General features: G+C 47.5%; 1 long non-coding RNA gene across 3 annotated transcripts; it reads left to right on the forward strand.

Annotated features, from left to right (window-relative positions):
• The first annotated feature begins 546 nt into the window (after window positions 1-546).
• On the forward strand, window positions 547-2,051 carry LOC147571925 (uncharacterized). Of its 3 annotated transcripts, none has more exons than XR_015246655.1 (4): window positions 547-739; window positions 822-961; window positions 1,323-1,447; window positions 1,944-2,051. It is a non-coding gene; the product is annotated as an uncharacterized LOC147571925 (long non-coding RNA). The 3 variants fall into 3 exon arrangements; XR_015246654.1 differs by having other exon boundaries at window positions 548-739; window positions 840-961; XR_015246653.1 differs by lacking the exon at window positions 547-739 and having other exon boundaries at window positions 761-961.
• Window positions 2,052-7,605: the final 5,554 nt, after the last annotated feature.

The raw sequence follows: 7,605 nt of genomic DNA on the forward strand, positions 1-7,605 counted from the left end.
CTCTCCGCCCACCCCACCCCCGCTCTGCCTTTCCCCTGCTCTCTCTCTCTCTCAAAATAAATAAACTTAAAAAAAAAGCGGGGGGGGGGGGGGGGAAACAACAACAATATAGCTCTGACTTTGTTGTGTTCTATCTGTATGGATAACATTCCCCGCTGGAGAACAAGCATCCGGAAGAGAGCAGCAAGCACTGTTCTTCGAGTCAGGAGGCCTGGGTTTCAGTCAGGGTTTGGGCCGCAGCGTGACCCTGGGGGAGTCGGTCAGTCCCGCTGGCCCTCAGCTTCCCCTCCGGACCCCGTGCAACGTCAGAGGCAACAATGGAGATGCCAAGTAAACACTTGTGGGTCGACTAAAATGGTAGTATTTCAGCACCGTAGGAATTTAGGTCGTGGCTAACCTCCAAGCTCCCTCCCTGCTGGGTCTTTAGCACGAGGCTGCCTCCCGGTTTCCATGTTTCTGTCATTCTTCTAGGGGGAGTTTGCTTTCGTATATGTGATTCAGCTCTTCAGAGGGAACCCGTGACAGTCATGTGCGATGTGTTTAATTTTGTATGGTTTAATTGTACATTAGCCACAGGGTCTGCTAGATGACTCTGCTTTTCCGAGGAAAACTTTTTCAAGGTTTTTTTTTTTTTTTTTTCTAGGAGACCGAAAAGAGGGAAACATCTATGACTATTTCCTTTGTAAATATCCACGTCGGAATAGAGAAATCACATAGAGTGGCTTTTTGTCCAAAACAGGTGAATAAATGACTCTTTTTTTTTTTTTTTTTTTTTCTTTCATTCTCAGGATGAGATTTACACTGTCAGACTTGTACTCCAGTTTTGTGGTATTCTACAGTCAGGTCGCAACTAGAATGAACGTTGTCAGTGCCGTTATATGAGGCAGAATCGGAGTGAGGAAGGCAACTCCCGTGATCTGGTAGACACAGAGGGGTGCCGCCCAGATCCCCCTTCAAGGAGGTATGTGCTGTCTGGCTGGGGGGGGGGGGGTGCAGTCAGCAAACAGCCCGGCCATCAGCTCCTTCTTGGTGGGTCTCAGCTGCCTAAACGGCCTCGTGCAAGGTCATGCCCTTCCCAGGAAAGCCTGAGTCCAGTGGCTGAGGAAAGTGGGGGGGGGGGGGGGGGAGGGGCGTATTAAAGCCTAACTGTTTCCACCTAACTGGGGAAAGCATGACAATAAATGCTTGCTCCAGATTGTCCTGTTGGGTTGCTGAAGCCTTTGTTGGGTGGATGTAACAGTTAACTTCTTCCCCAAAGCAGTCCTGCTTCCTCTCACATCCTTTTACGGGTGTTCATCTCTGACAACCATCTTGCACCCCAGACTTCCAGAGACTCTAACCTGCGGCCATCGGTGCTGGGCGTGGTCCCAGAAAGCAGGCGACAAAGTGAGGGTTTGAAAGTGGATCACACACCACCAGGCTGGCCGTGAGGCCCCCATCGCTGGTGGTAAGTAGAGTCCAGATGCTGCTAGCACCGGCGGCCATTCAATTGTTACATCTCCCAGGGCGGGGGGCTGAGGGGTGGGGGGTGATTTGGGCACGAGTACCAGGAGAAGCCAATGCACTAGTGGGTGCGATGTATCAGGTATTTGAAACTTGGAAGGAAAAGGTAGATATAAGGATAATTGGATTGGGTGGCTATGGCTAAGTCCCACTGATGGCTACAGAAACTTAAGGAGCAGCTGAGGGTGAAAACCATGTATGAAATCCAGGCGTGAACGCCAGAAGGCTCACTGGATATTCACAGATGCACCTTCAGACCTGCAATGGTGGGAGAAGAAAAAATTTTGGACTCTTCCAGCTAAGAGACATAAAAAATTAAAGCAGGCCCATGTCAAGAGAGGGGACTAGGTTAGAAAAACCTTTAGTCCTAACAGGTGGAATGGAGACATCTTGGTGGATGTCCCCAAAGATTTTGACATCTCACCGTCTGAACTTCCTAGGCCGTTGGCCACCCGAGAACTGGCATGATGGGCACATGAATGGAGAGGCCACCGTGACAGAGATGGAGGCTGAGAATATTTCCAAGGGCACATAAAGGCAGTTCTTGCCTTGCACAGTAGTGCGGGATGGTAAAAATGACCATGCACCCTGAAACCGTGCAGTGTTAATAATCAATGGGGAAGGGGCGCCCCAGGGGGCTCAGGCGGTTAAGCCCCTGACTTCAGCTCAGGTCATGATCTCATGGTTTGTGAGTTTGAGCCCTGCATGGGGCTCTCTGCTATCAGCACAGAGCCCACTTCGGATCCCGTGTCTCCCTCTCTCTGCCCCTCCCCAACCGTGCATGTGCATGCATGTGCACACAGGTGCGTGCGTGTGCACACGCGCACACACGCGCACATGTGCTTTCTCTTTCTTCTGTCAAAAATAAACATTTTAAAAAAATCAGTGGGGGAAAAATGATGGTCATTCTGCGACTTTAAAAACGTTTTGTCGGGACGCTTGGGTGGCTCTGTCGGTTGAGCGTCCAACTTCGGCTCAGGTCATGATCTCGCGGTCCGTGAGTTCGAGCCCCGCGTCGGGCTCTGTGCTGACCGCTCAGAGCCTGGAGCCTGTTTCAGATTCTGTGACTCCCTCTCTCTGACCCTCCCCCGTTCATGCTCTGTGTCTCTCTCTGTCTCAAAAATAAATAAACATAAAAAAAAAATTAAAAAAAACGTTTTGTCAAAATATTAAAAACCGTTTTACTGTTGGTTATACATGTATAGGGAAACAAAAAAAATAGCACGACTAATATTTTGTTAGTCAACTATGACTGAAAACATGAGAAAGTCTGGAAATTAGTGGTTTATTCCTGTATAAGTAAACTTAGCAACAAGAGTTTGGACAATGTTTACCATCTTGTATACTTTTCTATAGGGAGAGAGCATCTCTTTCATGCCTCTGTGGAGAACCGTTGTATTTCTTTCTAAGTCTGGATCAGTTTCCGACATTTTATGCTTTGCGCTTTCCACGAAATTGAACGGGAATGTCATGAGAATTTTCAGAGCCGCGTCCGCGTGAAGTTTCTGCGAGGTCCGCTTCCTCTGGGACACCTCCACTCTCTTGCTGCCACCTCGTTCTCAGTTCCGTCACTACCTTTGGCCTTCACTAAGTTCCTCTGCTGTGCATCTAGAGGCTCCCAAAAGGCATCTGGGGGCGTGTTCCCAGAGTCAGCTGTTTCTTCTATAATTCGTTTGACTCGATTTCACTTCCAGCCTTATCACTGTGGGGATGCATTGCCATGCTTTCATCTCTTTGGCCAATTCCCTTTTTCAAGTATCCATCGTAGTCAACCGTCACATGGGTAGCTTCGCTGGGAACCAGGTAACACAACTAGATGCTTGGCTGCCCGCCTGTGTGTGAACTGAACAAAGGTGGGCAGTGACCGGTCACCACCTGACTTTGAAAGAAGTGATGTGATCAGCACCGATCACGACATGCATCTTCTATTTACATAGTGATCATTGGCCTACAGAGCTAACATTGGGGTTTGCGCTCTGCACAGTTTGTACAGTTAATAGAGTGTTGTAACGGATATTTGAACCGTGTTGTTGGGGGACCGGTGTTATTTAACTTAATCATGGTAACTGAAGTTTTGTGCGTATTGGAACCATGCAAAGCAAGGACTAACTGTACTTCCAAGACTGATGTAGCTACTGCCACTGTCCAACGTCCAATTTGTCTGCAACAGAGACCAATATTGAGCCCCTTACTCCTCAATGAGGCCAACTGGCCAAGTGGGGGCAAGTTGGCCACGTTGGGCCCCTTCCATTTTTGGAAAGGTCAACAGTTTGTTCCCGCAGGACATATTCCGGTATGAGCTTTCCTTTCCTCATCCAGCACCACTATCTGAGGGCTTACAGAGTGTTTGACCCACCAGTACCAGATCCCACGTTGTGTCAGACAGGGGAACTAACTTCACCAGAAAGGAGGTGCGGAAATGGGCCGTGACCGTGGGATCCACTGACCATATCACCCAGACGCTGCCAGCCTGATGGGGCTGGAGCAGCCTGCTGAAGACAGAGCTGAAGTGCCAGCTAGAGACATTACTCTGTGAGGATGCATCTTCCAGAGCACATCATGTGCCTTGAACCAAAGTCTTTAGGTAGCTTTGTATTCCCAATAGGAAGTGTAAATAAGTCCAGATGGCCTCACTTACCATCATTCTCAATGACCCGCTTCTGAGGGACTTTGTGTTTCCTGTCCCCACATTGCTGGGCTTTGCAGGCTTAGAGGACCTCAGCCCCAAAGAGGATTCACTTTTTCCAGGGGACCCAGCAAGAGCGCATTGAATCATAAGCTACAGCCATTGCCCAAACACCTTGGGCTTCTTGTGTCCAGGGCCAGCAGGCAAGAAGAGAAGTCACCATTGTGGCAGGGGTAATTGACTCTGATCATCAGGAACAGGTAAGGCTATTATTATGCAACGGGGCAGGGAGAAATTCGTGCCCGATCATGACTGTAAATTGACAAGTACAGGAGCCTGGCCAGAGAAGGAAATGGTGACCAGGGCTCAGGCCCCTCATTGATGGCAGTCCAGGTCAAGCCCCCAGGTAAGACTCCAAGGCCAGAAGAGCTGGTAGCCGAGGGTGAGGGGGATCTACAACAGACATTGTAGGAGGAAAATGATGTAGGTCAACTGTTGCCCCAGACCAATTGTAGAGATGGAGGCAGAATTTGTTTCTCAAAAAGTGTACCTCAAACAGAGAGGCTGCTGGAATCCTGGGGAAGCTGCTTTTTCAATGCCCATAAAGAATGGGTTCAAGCAGCATAAGGAGACGAAGGACATGGAGACGCCAGCCCAGGATCTCCTTTCAAAGAAGGCCTGAGGTGCAGCCCAGCTGCAGGAAGAGGGGGTCATGGATAGCCTGTAGCTGTCCTTTTCTTCAGAGCTGTCACAACTACAGAGAGCCACGTCACCTGAGCTTGCACCTTTCTCTGGTGCCTCGTAAGGCAGGAGTATAGAGACCCAGCCCTTCCAACCTGAGGCAGGACACCGATGGGGAATATGCACTTCAGGGCTCCCCACCAGGCTGAAAGCTTGGGGCGGTATATCACAGTTCAACCTCTGCCCAATCCTGCTCCTCCCCCAACCCTTTTATAAGTAGTGATCCCTAACAAACATTCCCCAAATTTCCTCCCATGCCTACTTCTACTTCTCCAACAGTAGGTGTCCATATCCTAAGAACTTTTTGGGTTAAACCACCTATCATGTAATTTTCATATTTCAATCTTATTTTATAAGTAATTTAAGGGGGGAAGAAAGCTCTTAGTCCCCTAAATATACGATCTCCAGCAAGCCAGATTGCAGAGATCACTAAGTTGTGAACGATAATACTATTTATTTATACCATGTGTCACAATTTACGAAGCATTTTTATATTTACAGGGTTACTTGTTCCAAGCAGCCATTCATGCACTAGGCAGATATCTGTATTCTTTCAAGAAAAAGACAAAAACAAAAAACCCAAACTAAGATAAACTGCAGAATGTCTAGGCATAACTCCCAGAGAATATTCCCCACTTGTGCTCAAGGAGTAAATACAAGGTTATTCACATAAGTGAAAAATTGAAATAGTGAGAGGCTGGAACATTCCTAAATGCCCCTCAGTAGAGGACTAGATACAATGTGATCTGATCATCAATTACAATACCATAGAGTTAGTTGGAACAGATGAAATATAATTCATCATTTATAAACTACATCAAGTCTCAGTATAAATCTCTGAACATAATATTAAGTCACTGAACAGAACATTTCAGAATATATATACTATGATATCATTTAAATAAATTTTTAAATGATACTAAACAATACTAAGCATTAATACATATATAGAATTTTTTAAGTATTCTTATTTTATTTTTTAACGTTTATTTTTGAGACAGAGAGAGAGAGAAAGAAAGAGAGAGAGAGTGGGGGACAGGTAGAAAGAGGGAGACACAGAATCTGAAGCAAGCTCCAGGCTCTGAGCTGTCAGCACAGAGCCACACGTGGGGCTCAAATTCATAAACCGTGAGATCATGACCTGAGCTGAAGTCAGACCCCAACCGACTGAGCCACGCAGGTGCCCCAAGTATTCTTATTTTTAAGTTTATTTTATTTTATTTTATTTTATTTCGGTAATCTCTACACCCAACGTGGGGCTCAAACTCATGACCCTGAGATCAAGAGTCTCACGCTCTTCCGACTGAGCCAGTCAGGCACCGCAAACTTTTTGAAGTATTTTTAAAAATTAAAAAAAGGGGGCGCCTGGGTGGCGCAGTCGGTTGAGCGTCCGACTTCAGCCAGGTCACGATCTCGCGGTCCGTGAGTTCGAGCCCCGCGTCAGGCTCTGGGCTGATGGCTCAGAGCCTGGAGCCTGTTTCCGATTCTGTGTCTCCCTCTCTCTCTGCCCCTCCCCCGTTCATGCTCTGTCTCTCTCTGTCCCAAAAATAAATAAATGTTGAAAAAAAAAAAAAAAAAAAAAAATTAAAAAAAGAAAAAATTTAGTGTTTACATATTTATTTTTGAGAGAGAGAGAGAAAGCCGGGGAGGGGCAGAGAGAGAGAGGGAGAGAGAAATCCCAAGCAGGCTCCGTGTTGTCAGTGCCTGATGAAGGGCTTGAACTCATAGACTGTGAGATCGTGACCTGAGCTGAAACCAAGAGTCAGGTGTTTAACCGACTGAGCCACCCAGGCGCCCCTTAAGTATTTTTAAAAAGACTGATTAGAGGGGCGCCTGGGTGGCTCAGTTGGTTAAGCATCCAACTCTTGATCTCAGCTTACGTCTTGATCTCAGGGTTGTGAGCTCAAGCCCCGCATTGGGAGGAGCTGGAGCCTACTAAGAAAGGAAGGAAGGAAGGAAGGAAGGATGGAAGAAAGAAAGAAAGAAAGGCACTGTACTCCCTGCAAGGCTTCAGGTGGTAAAGCATAAAGACACGGAAGGTCCCTTGCTTTATAGGAATTGTCCTTAGATTCAAGATACTTTTAAGGTGACATTGGGACCTGGCAAAGAAAGACCCCATTGAATCATGGCTGGTAAGTAAGCACGGCTTGATTTTTTTAACTTCCAACTCTTTGCAGAGACCCATGATCCTCATTTCCCTTTCTCCAGGGCTAACCCACTCCTTCCCACGCTCAGATTTCTGATTCTAGAATACAACGTGTGCTCTGTGAAAGTCAGAGACAGAGGAATGCCCCTCACACCCCAGCCCTTCCAGCCCCTCAGTGCCTTCCCATCCTCATCACAATGAGGTTTAGTTCTGGGGTTAAGCCCAGTGGCGGTGAGCACCAGTCCGCCTACGACTCGGCACTTGGGACAGTTTTAGGGGCCCTCTGTCTGCCACCCCCAGACTGTATAAAGAGAACAGCTGGGTGGAGGCCCATGGAATCTTTCTTATAGAAAGGCATTTAATCGGAACGGGAGGTCCATTGAAAACCGACCCAGTGAGCAAGGCACGCACATGTTCATGGCTCTGGAGAGTGCCCACACGTGGGTTTCTTCTACCCTGTTCAGTGGGACTGAGCACTGAGCTCAGGGAGAAGCAAGAAGATACAATTTTGTCCTTTCCTAGTCTGGACAAGGCAAGGAAAGACTGTCTCCATGCTTCCTCTGGTAAGACAGGGCTTAGCCTCTTTTTG

This window comes from Puma concolor, chromosome F2, assembly GCF_028749965.1.
Source record: "Puma concolor isolate L17-30 chromosome F2, mPumCon1.1.hap2, whole genome shotgun sequence".
Classification (NCBI taxonomy): Eukaryota; Metazoa; Chordata; class Mammalia; order Carnivora; family Felidae; genus Puma; species Puma concolor.